The sequence below is a fragment of the Saccostrea cucullata genome, unplaced genomic scaffold, assembly GCF_032062105.1.
Source record: "Saccostrea cucullata isolate Sc308-1 unplaced genomic scaffold, CSIRO_AGI_Scuc_v1 ctg264, whole genome shotgun sequence".
In the NCBI taxonomy this organism is placed as follows: Eukaryota; Metazoa; Mollusca; class Bivalvia; order Ostreida; family Ostreidae; genus Saccostrea; species Saccostrea cuccullata.
In genome coordinates this window covers 238,518-252,813 of record NW_026932935.1, presented here as the reverse complement: position 1 = coordinate 252,813, position 14,296 = coordinate 238,518, and the positions used below count along the sequence as shown (strand labels likewise).

The 14,296-nt window shown below is 33.2% G+C and overlaps 3 long non-coding RNA genes across 7 annotated transcripts in view; 2 read left to right on the top strand and 1 right to left on the bottom strand.

Annotated features, from left to right (window-relative positions):
• Positions 1 to 2,952: 2,952 nt before the first annotated feature.
• The window catches only part of LOC134236580 (uncharacterized), a 177,822-nt gene continuing 166,478 nt past the window's right edge, over positions 2,953 to 14,296 (top strand). For 2 of the 4 annotated variants that reach the window (XR_009985643.1, XR_009985642.1), the window contains exon 1: positions 2,955 to 2,970. This is a non-coding gene — a long non-coding RNA (uncharacterized LOC134236580). Of the gene's footprint in view, positions 2,971 to 14,296 lie in introns of all 4 variants that reach the window. The other 2 variants (XR_009985646.1, XR_009985645.1) reach the window with 2 other exon arrangements.
• On the top strand, positions 3,455 to 6,989 carry LOC134236581 (uncharacterized). 2 transcript variants are annotated; one of them, XR_009985647.1, is made up of 7 exons: positions 3,455 to 3,695; positions 3,881 to 4,022; positions 4,544 to 4,684; positions 5,341 to 5,628; positions 5,817 to 6,023; positions 6,438 to 6,715; positions 6,881 to 6,989. It is a non-coding gene; the product is annotated as an uncharacterized LOC134236581 (long non-coding RNA). The 2 variants fall into 2 exon arrangements; XR_009985648.1 differs by having other exon boundaries at positions 3,681 to 3,695; positions 3,924 to 4,022.
• LOC134236578 (uncharacterized) lies at positions 5,719 to 8,810 on the bottom strand. Its single transcript, XR_009985640.1, has 3 exons — positions 8,702 to 8,810; positions 6,911 to 7,093; positions 5,719 to 6,672 (listed from the first exon to the last, which is right to left on the bottom strand). It is a non-coding gene; the product is annotated as an uncharacterized LOC134236578 (long non-coding RNA).

Genomic DNA, 14,296 nt, shown 5'->3' with positions numbered 1-14,296 from the left:
TCTTATAAAAATATTACGTCTTTTAAAATTATTTACGCTTAATTTTAATTTAGAGAAACTTGTACCGGGCTATAAGGTGCTTGCGGGGAAAAGGTTAAGTCATATTTTTATGAAGTGAAGATTAAGTGTATGTTGTGTCACATTTCCGTAAGTTGTAAAGAGTTGATAAGGACAAACTACTACAAAACCAATCAACACTTTGTTCTCACTAGAAATCTGAAAAGACCCATATCTATTATTTTTGAGGGTGAGGGAGTGACAACCTAAGATTAGCTATGTTACTTTTAATGCAAGGAAGTAAGGGTGTACGTAGACCCATTCATATATTCATTTTAAGAGTGGTATAATGTGTGTAACTTATTTTCATTTTATTTATTACTAGTAATTGCTAAAAGTCCTAAACCTTATAGCTATTGACAGATTTGTTGACACATCCAATAACACTGTATCTAAGAACCAGTAAGACTACTGATATCTACCTATTAATTATACTGAAGAGTTTCCAAACATTTTGAAAGAACAGGGGGTTGTCTTGTCAGCATCACTTTGGTCTATTTACATCTGATGTAATTTTTTTCGAATTGCCAATCTATTAAGTAACAAGACATAAATATGAAAAGCCAAGATCATGCCAAAAATCTTTTTATGCTGATGTAATTTGTTTAACAACTTTTTTCTTTCATGTTTAAAAAAAACTAGAGGCACTGTGAGCAACGAGCTCACTAAATGATACCCCCGCCTCCCATATGTGTAACAAGGAAGTGTCCTTGTTTTGCTACGGGAAACCCAAAATATGTGTCGGATCAAAAACTAAGATAGGAGGTGCACAATAGCAATATATAATAAAGATTCTGTGAAAGTTTCATCAAATTTCATTCAGTGGTATGAGAGGAGTTGCGGATTGGTAGCCCAAAAGTGTAACAGACAGACGGATGGACCGACGTACAGCTAGACGGACGTACGGACAGACGGACGTACCGATTACTATATACCCTCCCGCTTTTCAAGCGGGGGGCATAATGATATTAGACTCCCAAAATTTGACTCCCGACTCCACTCCATAATTCCACTCCAAGCCTTCAAACCATGAATTACACAGTGCCTCTTTTCTTCAACAGCTTGGTCAATACACCCCATGGGAAAGCAGCCCCAGTCAAAGCGCCTCCTTACAATTGTTCTATCGTACCTAGAATTTATCACGGGTTCAAACTGTGTCACTTTTTATTTCGTATATTGTATGCCTACGATTTTGCAATAAGCAGAAGTAAATTACTAGTATTCTTATTAAATAACTTAATCAGAGTCGCGATTTGTTCGTCTTTCAGTCAAAATATATTCATAATTTATAGTTACTAGGCAAACTTAATGATGCTGCTTGATTTTTTTTTGAAACTGAAATCATACTTACTGCAGAGCTTATAGGATGCCTAATTAACATAGACTCAAATAATTAATTTCTTAATACATTTTTATTAAAGTTAAAGCAATACAAAATGTGAGCAGATCCACGAACGAACCTCTAAAAAGAGAAGTGGAATCAGATGCCATGTAAGAAATCCTTGTCATGAATTTCGTTTTTCTTACAATTTAGTCGTTACATTAGTTGGCCTTATCATCTTAGGCCAGTAAAATATCCAAATATGAAACAGATGTGACACACTCTGTGCAAGTCGTGTCTTTTATTTCACGTTTTACTGTGGCATATAAAAAACATTCTCGTATGAGAGAAAGTTGTAAAGAGGAATAATGACCCCCATCGAATAATGACCGGGGGGTCATTTTTCAACGACAAAAATGACCCCCAATCCGTAGAAAAAAATAATTTTTTGTAGAAAAAGAGTCCTAGGGGTCATTATTTTATATGTTAGTCCTATAAAAAATTGACCCCCATTGAAAAATGACCCCCTTTAAAGTGATAAAAAATATACACTCTTTGATATCTTTTTTATAGCGAAACTAATTTTTACATTTTCTGTAACAGAAAAATACAAAAAGTCGTATGAAATAATTAAGAGATTCAGGTAGTCTTTCAATGCTAAAATTGTGTTTGAAAAGAGATTCTTTAATTGTCAAGTAAATAAAATTTCTTCTTAATATTCCTCCTTATAATGTTTGCTTAAAGAATGATATTCCACTTGTTTTTAGAAATCAAACCATGCAACAATCAGGTTTAAATACTCTTTAATAGGAAAAATTTATTTTTCCTTCATTTCAACTTTTAGCTTAAAGAACATTACGTTAACTCAAAACAAACAAAATATAATAAATGAAAAAGCAAACGGGTGCGAACTCTCAAGCATTCTCGGGCATGCGTAGCCTGTCGTTTGCCCATGGCATCCGGTTTAACCTCGCTACGGACAAAAGGGTCATTTTTCTACATCGAATAATGACCGGGGGTACTTTTTCGCCGTAGAATATTGACCGGGTGTCATTTTTCGCTGTCGAAAAATGACCCCCGGTCACTATTCGATGGGGGTTATTATTCGTCTTTACAAAGTAACCATTGTTGATTAATAATACATTACTACAGTAATCGACAATTCATTTATAAATGTCGAGACCAACCAAGTGTCTTCCTCTTCTTATCTAGAAGTTTTTGAATAAATTCTGCTTCCAGGGAATTTAAAACAGATCAGCTAATACTGGAGTATGATAAGTGCCCAAATCAGCATCCTAACAATCCGCTGGTCTACAAATACTGCATCCTTTAATTACAACCAATCACAAGATAAAAAAAAAAATTCGACTTCCATTCTTATTGAAGAAGCAGTTATCTACGATATTCAAAAGCACAGTTTTTAAGATACGGTGAGGAATGGTTGTATGAAGTGTAGAAAAGTCGTTCGTTTTGAAGTTATATAATCACTCGCGCAATAAAATAACTCGCTTTTAATTTTTTTTTTTTGATGGTGCTGAAATCTTAGTCTGGTCCCCTTCCCACAATTCCGTTCGCGCACTCTCTACATTGAGGTCAGGCATCGGTTGATTCACTGTTAGACGTTGCGCAATTTCAAAATGGAGGACAAAGTAAGTAACCATCTCGAGAAATAATTGCTCATATCTATTTGTTTTACATCATGACAACTTATTTCATCAATGCTTACTGTTAACCAAAGTTGTTTTCTATTTATTTTTTTATTCATTTGATTTATTTTGCGTAAATTTACACTGTTATCACTGGATTAAAAAATGTTTACATTTTAAGAACGTGGAGGTAGTCAAAATTGACCCCCAATATTTCCTTTGTCGTGGACCGACATCAAAATTTTATTGTCTAGTCTAATGTATATATGAATGATCTATGTTAGGATATACAATGTTTTATATGTCGCTCCTTATTTAATATAGTAAAAGCACCCCAGATTTTTTATCATAATTCTATCAACAATTAGCATGTGCTCTGGCCTACTATTGCATATATTTGACATAAAACAAAGGTTTAATGTTTCTATACTGTTTGTGTTTTGCTGTCCATGCAATCATCATATAAGTTGAAAAGGGGAAGGGATTAAACCCCCAGTGTATTTATTTTGTTTTATTATGATTCCCCTAGCTGGTCCCTTAATTTCCTTCCACTTTACCAAGCATAATATTTACATGATAGCGTGAGTCTAACATGTAATTTTCATGAAGGCTTGTGGAAGTGAATCCCACCACTATACAGATGTTTAGCAGTTAGAGGTGGTGCTACTTTGGTAGGTCACCACAATCTATTAATATCCTTGCATACATAATAATTTTTCATACAACTGTAATGCCAACTTGCCAAGGCAATACATTTTGAAAAATGTATCAATCCTTTTTATGTTGTAACAGGTTCTTTATAGCTTTCAGATAATCATAAATATCTCTATTTTGTATGTTGGTTTTTTTTTTTTAGGCTTTTCCATCGTTCATTGCATAAATTTCATAAAATTTACCAGGATACCGAAAACAAATCCTCTGTATTAAAGACATGATGGTCAGCCAAAAGACAGCATGGAAGCCCAACAGGAACAACCCCTCTACAGCCCATTTATAAGGTGATACAGTTTAAACTTGCAGAGTAATTTGTTTAAATTAATCTTGCACACCTTAAAATGTTTGTCCTTTTCTCCAAGTCATTCCATGGTTGCAATCTTATTTTAAGTACAATTCAATGAACAGACAACAATGATAAAACCGTGAAACAGATTTATCAGTTCAAATGATATGAGCTATGAGGAGAGTAAGTCAAATTAATTATAAATTATTTTACAAATTTACAAAAGGAATAATATGCAAATTAATATGGTGTATATCAGGACTCAAAAAGCAAGTCAAAGTTCATACAGTTAAACTTGTTAAATACAAATATGCCATGATGGATATTGTGAATTCACAGAATAGAGAAGTTATCTTGTATTCTCAGCAATATAAATTAAGCAAATTCCTTATATATAATGAATAAAATGGATGTAAGGAATTTTAAAAGGATATAGGATGTAATTTCTGTAAAACCGAGTTTTACTGTATTAGGTAATGCTCTTCGCTTTATGTTCAGTTCACTATATTCTGTTTATAGGTCTGAAGTGTACCAATGTACCAGTTTCTCTTTGACCTGTGCTAACTCTGGTAACCCTGCCTTTGTCAAGGACACATGTACTTGTCGCTATCCCGAGGGTCTGGATCTCTCTATCGGATGTCCGACTCATTTTGATGGTGGGTATTTAACTTAGTACATATACAATTCTCTGTTTTCCTTTGGCTTTCAATAAGGTGTGGTGTTCTAGATGTTACATATTAAGCATCTGAAATTTACAAAGCTTTCATTCACTGTTGAAATATATATGGGAAAAAATTTGGGAGAATGTCAACGAGTGTAACAAATATTCAATAACAGCATCTCGCACGGCAAAGAGGTACGACTTAGGTCATTTCATCGTCGTCAACAAAAATTTTAAGTTCTGATGTTATTAATTTCTTAACAAATGAGAATCTATTTGCGATTTGGGATACTTTAACTACGTACATGTAGTGTCGAGAATGCCACACTTTTCTGAAAGTCCGGTAATGATAGAAAATTGTACAAAAAATTAAAAAATGTTCTTTTATTTTCAAAAATTCCTTCATTATTTTACATCAAATTGAATCTGCATACTCGGCATAAAAGTTTGGAGTGCCAAAAGACTAGCTCCATCATGACTTTTTTGTGTTATTTCTCCAAGACACGGTCAACTCAGGTCAAGGTCAAATAAGTCCTTACTTCAACCTAGCCAAACGGAGGCAAATGTAACAAATACATGTATATCTTATATAGATTAAAGAATAAGATGAATTAATTTCAGAAAAGCTTTTGGTACCTAATATTTATTTCTTCAGATCGAATGATTTCAACAAAATGGCCGTCTGACACCTTTACCAGATTAAGTACCTGGATACATGTAACTGGCTGTCCCAGAGGGTTTTATGAAGGCAGTTTTACACATCATATTAAAGACACCAGGATGGACCACACAAGTTCCACATTTAATGCTGACATCATTTCAAAGCCCACCTCTACATTTTACAAATTTTGTGTTTAGAAGAAAACGGAAGAAAATAGAATTTTGCCAAGCTGGCCTGCAGGAAAATATTGTATCTACCGCCAAGGAGGGGTTTGTCCCATTGGTAAATAATGCAGAAATAGATTTACCGCTATTTCTAATTTAATTTAATTTTCAAGCAAATGTAAACAAACAATCAAATTAAATCAAAAGCTGTGGATTCAATTTTTTTATTCACAAAATACTTAAAATTTGCTGTCACTGTACCAGAAATATGATCACTATAATTACTTTCGAACATTTATATCTTAGGCTTCAGTGGTGGATATATACAGTATGATGACACCATGAATCCATAGCATTCAGATATTCTCGGCATTCTTCCTGAAGGTGACTTCACGGCTGACAGAGGTTCTATTTCTGTTGTTGCGGTGACTGATCTACATCATCTGGTTATCCTACCCTTAAAGGAGCTGTTTATCTTATTTCCAGACACCTCTGCTTGACAGCAAGTCGCAGGTTCTAATTTTCGCAAGGGTTTTAATTTCATAAAATAATTAAAAAGGAAAAAAAAATGGGGTAAATAAGGCCATGCAAAATTAATTCCTTGGTTCTCAGGCCTTTTTTCAAGAAATATGATGAGGGAGGGAGGCATTTTTTTTTTTACTTTTTATTGCCCCCAAAACATGATGAGGCAGCTTTTTACATTGTACAAAACCTCAAAAAATGATGAGGGAGGTGATTTGTTGTTTTTATTTTATTGATTTAGCAATAAAAAGGGTCAATGAGGCACCCTTGGAAGAGATGAGGGAGGGCCTGAGAACCAAGAAATTAATTTTTTTTTGGCCTAATGATACATTTATTTTTTTTTTATATTAGCCTTTTTATCAAGTCTGTTGTTTTAGTTTATAAAAATTGTCTTTGTATTTTAAGGAATGCAAAGTTTTGATGGCAATGCAGAGTCAAGATATTGTGACAAAGACATGCCAGCTTGAAGAAGACCATCCAGTGTTCATGGTGTTCTACTCCATTTTTCAGAATTATGTGTCAGATTGAAATTCATCTTATGGTGCACAAAACAATCAGGATATTCTTCTGGATCTAGTAAGTGTTTGTAAATAGGAATGAAAAAGATTTTACTCTTCCCTTGTATACTTCAGATTGGAACCTGAAAATGAGAAATGACCATGTAAATGCATTTTTTTAAATAGGTAAACAGTTCGTGTTACTTGTACTTGTAATATGATAAGCATGATCTGAATTTTTATTATACCTTGAAATTTTACTTTACATACTGACAGACTTTCTTAAAGTATTTTCATACACTGAAATCTGTATGTTGGATTAAAATATGTTGAATCAATATTTTTTTTCAGATCCAAAGTATTGGCAGAACCAAAGAATACCTGATAGTCTGCAAATGGAGTGATCATTCTGATTGGATGAACCAGGCAACACTGATTATCTCAAGAAATTTTAGGCTAGAGACTCCATCTTCATTCATAAATGATTGATGTTGACATTTTCTCATGGGCTTTTGTTTCATATCTTCTTTTTCATAACATGGACACCATGCAGCATCAGTTATCCTGTAGTGTTAAAGTGTTTTATGTTCAAAGTAATTGATTCTGAGACTTATTTGAAATCTGTTATGAAACAAGCTGTAATAAAATCATGATAGCAATAAGCACAGTATTATTTTACTTTGCATAGCAGAAGTCTTAATTCATGGAAAAATAATGAGGATTTACTTTGTCTATTTTAGACAGGTAGAGCTCTATTTTTCTATTAGCTGCAGAACTGTAGCTCTCTGAAAAAAATATTGGGGGCAAACCTGAGAGCTACAGTGCCACCCATTGAAAAAAAAACTGTATATATATTGCACACAAGAAATGTTTCCTGATTTATTTCTCCATGTTTTTTAACCGTCATCTCAAAATATTACTAACCATGTGTTCCTAACATATTTTTTCACTGTTTTCACAACAAAACATTCCTTATAATTGATGTTAGTAGCCCTCCTGGACCTGAAATTGAGATCATCAAAAATTTCGTCTATTTATACTACCACTTTGGTTTGCAAAATATTTCGGTCTTGCAATGCTTCATGCAGTTGTAAACTACGAGAGTACTTGATACTAAGAGAAGTAAGGAAGAATTAATACAGAAGCAAGCACAAATTTTGTGCACAATAAATATACAGTTCTTTCAGTGGGTGGCACTGTAGCTCTCAGGTCTGTCAAAATATTTTTTTAGAGAGCTACAGTTCTGCAGCTATTCATAATTCTTCTATGGAATCATCATTGTTTGAGGAAGGAGGATTGAACATCAAGTGAATCAGCTACATTTTTATTTCCACAAATGCTTATTTGGATATTTTATAAGTCCACAGATTCATTTAATTATTATTTGGTTAACCTTTATAAATTATGTCCTGTCCACAAAACAAAATTATATATTTATGTCTGTCCACAAAAACGGACTCCACAGTCACATCAAAATAATTCCACAGCATTATACAATTTAAAAAAAAAAGATATAAAAATATCTAAGACAAATATAAATGTATGTGTATTAGGGAATCGTCAATAATTAGTAAAATATTTGGAAAAAATTTTCTTGACTAAAAATCTAACTCAAGATTATAACATGAAAAAATTCGTTAGGTGTAACACCTTCAGAAGACAGTTTCTGACTGGATACTTTGGATAACAGTTTGAGACTGTGAGTGAGAATTGTTGTGATGTGTGTAACAAGCAAAATACAAACAGTATAGAAAAATTAAACCTTTGTTTTATGTCAAATATATGCAATAGTAGGCCAGAGCACATGCTAATTGTTGATAGAATTATGATAAAAAATCTGGGGTGCTTTTACTATATTAAATAAGGAGCGACATATAAAACATTGTATATCCTAACATAGATCATTCATATATACATTAGACTAGACAATAAAATTTTGATGTCGGTCCACGACAAAGGAAATATTGGGGGTCAATTTTGACTACCTCCACGTTCTTAAAATGTAAACATTTTTTAATCCAGTGATAACAGTGTAAATTTACGCAAAATAAATCAAATGAATAAAAAAATAAATAGAAAACAACTTTGGTTAACAGTAAGCATTGATGAAATAAGTTGTCATGATGTAAAACAAATAGATATGAGCAATTATTTCTCGAGATGGTTACTTACTTTGTCCTCCATTTTGAAATTGCGCAACGTCTAACAGTGAATCAACCGATGCCTGACCTCAATGTAGAGAGTGCGCGAACGGAATTGTGGGAAGGGGACCAGACTACTGAAATCTATGTTAATTCTCTTGACCAACTGTTCACTCGCGAGTAAATATTCTCGTAAGACGTTTATGAATGCGCTATTTCGCGATAAGTACTCGCGAAAAATAAGGCATCTACAGTATATATACTACTGTAAAATCATATATTTTCGTAGGGTCAAATCTTCGAGGTTTGACTGTGGAAAAAATATTGGTCTGTGGGGATTTGATTTAGTTATTGAAGAATGTAAAAAGTAATGCTTATGAAAGAACGAGGGCGCTTTTGATTGGCATTCGACAGGAATCTGGGCGTAATTGAAAAGTGAAAATTTTATCGTAATGTCACATGAAATTTTAACATTTTTATTATTCATTGGGTTCCTGTGCAACAGGAAAGGAAAATATTTTCCCGAAATTGAAATTTGATGTGCTAAAAAATAACTTGAAAATTGGCCAGATCAGACGTTTGGTACAAAATGGTACATTTTTAAACACGTTTTTCTAAATTTTTTCTATTTCTGGGTCTTCTCTCCATGATTTTGAAACGTTATTTGTGTGTATGTTAATTCAAAGAAACGAATACACTTTTTTAAAAAATGGAGAGAAGACCCAGAGACCCCGAAAACCGAACTTTTCCCCCAAAAATCCAAATGTGTGAATGTGGTGCTTCTTTGTCCTTTTAAAATCATCTGCGTATGTGTAGCGGTCATAGCTCAGTACGTTGGGCTACCTGTTCAGTGAGCTGGAATCGAAAAGTTTTTGGTTCGAGCCTGGCATGGGGCGTTGATTTTTTTTTTTTTTTCATGCAAACAAACATTTATTTTGTCAGTTTCGTTTTATGTAATGATGTATTAAAATTTCGAATTAGATAAATTTTGGTTCAGTTTGGTTCTCGAGCGAAATCAATTCTAATCTTCTATTCTATATAATGTACATGTACACGTATCATGCATCTATATGCATTAAATGTTTTAGGAGGGTTTTTTTTTTTTGTTAAACATTACTAGGAAAAATGGACAAAAATGTTACAATCTCACACTTTCAAACTAAATGAAAAAACCTATGAACGCGTGTTTGTAAAATCTGACCAGCTATGTTCAGCCAACCAGATCATGGACATTTAAACCATAAATGTTTCGTACAAATGATTCCTGCAGATCACACGCCAAATGCGCCCATCTTCTTTAACATTTCGTGGTGGTTATGAATTCATACCTCGAAAACGACGAAAATTAAACACCCATGAAAATTTGTGATTTAATAGTATTAAAAATTTGAATTTGAATTATCTAAAATTTCTTGTGAATTTTTGAGAAACCACATCTGATTAACACGCATTCTTAAAACAAAAGCTCTAACACGGTACGTTTGAAGTTTGTCCTTAACAACAGTTAATACTTCGGCAAAGAGTAGAGATAGTAGCTTAGTAGAGCATTTGCTTGACCCTTCAATGTTTCTCTGTTCGAAAAGATTTTTTGAGGTTAGAAATCTGCTATATAAGTAAAGTTAATCGATCTTACACTGGTTGGCCGGAATGTTAAGTTTTAAATTCTAAAATATGATTTATGGGAATTTAATCTTTTAAAAAAGTGTGAACTGCGGGTATATGTTAGATTTCCAAAAGTAGAATTAAAACCAAGTTCTTGTAAACAAAGACGATATTCTTAAAAACTCTGTCGGCTGGTACCACAACATATTATATAATTAATATATAATCTTTTAAATTCTTTGATCACTTCCGATTTACTGAAATAGAAGGATAGATGGTTTGCATATTGTATTTTACTTTTTAATAACATTCTTTAAAATATTTCTAAAATATTTATAATCCATTCTGCTCAGATTGTCTTGTTCATATATAGTCCAACGTCTGGTTCAATCTTCGACAGTTCTGTCGTTAATTGAAAGAACGAGGACCCTGTACCGGTATTTAGGACTTTTAAAGATGATCGTTTTAATCAAGGTCTTCATTTTCAACTTCACCGTCATCTCCGGTAATGAATTGTCCAACTGTAGTTGAAAGTAGAAGAGCAAAACACTTGAGAGGATATTGTTTTATATGTTTATGTCTAGAATCTAGCCGATACGCAAGAGCATGCTTTTTGTACTAACCTTTTTTTTAACGAAGCAAGCTTTCGACAAACAAGTTGAAGAAACAAGGATATCAGCAGTCTATCTTAAGGTCTCATTTTAAAAATGCTATGGTCGATACATTGAGCTTAATTGCGAATATAATCTACCATAAATTCGGTTATTAACTGACCCTTTTCATACAAGTGGTTAGCCCAAAATTTTCACACTGATTTGACTACAGAGATTTCCGTTTAGCCAATCACGACAAGAGGCACACTGCGGGTATGAATAGTGACAGATGTTGCTTACTCCTCCTTGGCACCTGACCACACCTTTGATCTTTTCAGAGGTCTAAGTTTGCTCTGCAACTGATCAGCATTGTTTCAATGGACCAGTACAATGCGGGTTTCTTTGACGGGTGCTGTAAAATTGCTGTTTTGCTTGCTGAAAGGTATATCATCTTTGAGATAAGTTTCAGTACGTTTAATCTACGTTTAAACACAGATTTACTCAATAGTTTGAAAACCATCTATCCTTTTGTATTCAACAATCTAGAAGTGAAAAAAAGAATTAGATTACATGATCAGTATGTATTGGTCCCTGCTGACAAAGCAGGTAACAATATGGTCTTTGTTTGTAAGGCTTATTACTTGTACATGTATATAAATTGTATTTTAGAAGAACTTGAATTTAATTCTACAGGTGGTAATCCAACTTATACTCATAGTTTCCTTTCTAAAGAAGATATTCTTCAAAATCATATGTCAGTTCTGAATATTTTTTAGGTTCCCAAAGAACCAAAATGAATTTGAACTATTATATCGATACTGGATTCCAAAACTTCATAAAAATCCTTTCGAACAAAGATACATAGATACATAGCGGGTTCCAGTAAATGCTTAACCAAGCCTCTTTCTTTACTCTTCACTAAGATATTAAAAGTAGTGAAGGGGAATCTTCAAGAGTACTGTACAACTATTATTCAAGAAGTGGTGTAAATCAGATGTGAATACTTAAAAATTCCAAGGAACTTTTGGAAAATTTGAAATCACAAGGTTTTACCAAAATCAACAGCTTATAAACACGACTTTTCAACTTAATTTATAGACAACCATTCCCCACGATAAATTAAAGTCCAGGCTTTTTGATATTATTGACAGCTGCTTTTTCAATAAAAATGGAACTCGTAAATTTACTTACCATGCCATTGGTCATTTGCAAAATTATTTTGTTAAGAAATATTCTGATTGTACACACAAGTCGTCTGAAGTTGACATAAAAAGATGCTTGAGTTTCTATTTGACAATATCTATGTGTTTTTTGGAGAACAGGGGCTCGTAACATAAAGGTTACTTAAGTTTAAGACTATGCTTAAGTAGGACTTAAGTACATTCTTAGGCTCAAAACCGTAACTAGAAGCGTGCTAAGATTTCACAATTTAAGCAAGACTTAGGCGGCCGGTAGAGGTGAGTTAAGTATGTCTTAAGTACCATATACAAAAATTTTGAATTAGATATTGTTAAATTCCGGCAATTAAAACATTCATGAGAATTTTTTTTCATTAATCAAGATGAATATATACATGTTACAATACAGCGAGGTATATAAATTTTAGTAATTTGTTCATTAGATTCATTTTGATAAACATTAGGGGTTAAAAATAAGACTGTTGAACACACGTTCATAAGTTTATTTGATTGGGATTGATGCTTAATACGTCATAAACACTACTCACTATAGGTAATCAATTGTACAAGAATGACGGCCCTATACATGTATTTGAGAAATATTAAAAAGAACAGGACATTTAAAGGCGGTAGTCTTTTTAGTGTTTTAGGAGATACGGTATGTCTAGAATGACAGTGTCACGGATAATATAACAGGTATCATCAAGTATATTGCAATTCATGTAGACGAATATATACCGGTATAAGAATTCCAAACTCCAATGCAGAGAAAATCACGAGTTATCAAGGTTTCCTAGTATTTTGGGTTGCATTGATGGAACTCATGTTCCGATCAGAACACCTCTAGAGGATGAACTATTCAATGTCAACGGAAAGAACTCTTCATTCCATAAATGTATACAAGATGTGCGTAACTCCGACCTCCGATTTACAAATTAAATGGCCAAGTTAAAATATCGTATCAGAATTATTTTGACAAACTTAAAAAAAATAAGACCGATCTTGAAAAGCCAACTTCCTGTGCGTTTGTGTATGTGTGTGTGTGTGTGGGTGGGGGGGTTAAACATATCCCTTCATTCATATAATTTTAACTTTACTAATGATTATTGTTCTTTATCAGAGGATTACTAATGATTATTACTACGGATACTCATTGTTTATTTTACTATATAAACTTTATAAGTATGAAAATCTGGAGGGACCCCCCTCCACCCTCCACTGCATCCGTTGCTGCACCGAGTGGTCCATCAATTCCTGTTTTAAAAAAGTTCTGTCCTTTCAACCTCCTTATCATAAGCGTTTCCAAATTTCAAGATTTCATAGAAATAATTCAGTACTAAATATATTATTAACTTAGTAATTCTATCTCTATTTAAAAAAACAACTTGTCTTGATTCATATTTAGTTTATAATTTATAGTCATATCATATAAATATATCTAAACTCTAATTTAAAAGTTATTCCCAAGAAAAACATTTCAACTTAAGTCTGACTTAGCTAAGACCTTGCTAAGACCTTGCTTAGTCTGTTTTATGTTACGGTATAAGACTGACTTAAGTAGTACTTAGGCAGGTCCTAAGAATGTGCCTAAGTCCTACTTATGACCCTACTTAAGTCAAAATCTTAGCAAGCTTTATGTTACGAGCCCAAGATCTTCTAACAATCTATTGGAATTCCCAATGGGAACCAACTGCGCCCCGTTATACGTGAAAAGAAGAATACACTTGCTGTGGCCTTCTACTCTACATTTAGATGATCGAAGACGTATTGTCAATTAACACTGGTAATTTCCATTCTTATGTCGATACGATATATCTTGGTGAAATTAAGATAAATATATTTATAAAAGTTACGGTAAAACACGTGTGTTTGTTTTGTATGCAGAATAAGTCCATCTGTAAAGGAGATCGATTGGTTGATCATCTGGTTAAGGGTGAATAGGTTGAATCCGTGATACGCATCATTCATTCACGTATAAGGTAGATTTTCGGGTGTTTGTCATTCGAAGTTCGCTGCTACATTGCAACAGACATCCCCCACCCACCCTTCCAGTATATTCCAGTTCGATATTTCGAACACGTTTTTTGTTCGTTTTGATGTTGTTACTTTATTTGAGTCTTTTTCATTTGTAGAATGATACGGATTTAAGAGGTCAAACTAAAGACTGCTTTGTATACTGTATACACTTCTTAAAGTCTGTTGCACTCGCGCATGCGAGCTCATCCTATATAAAGTGTTTTGAGTTTTATCTTA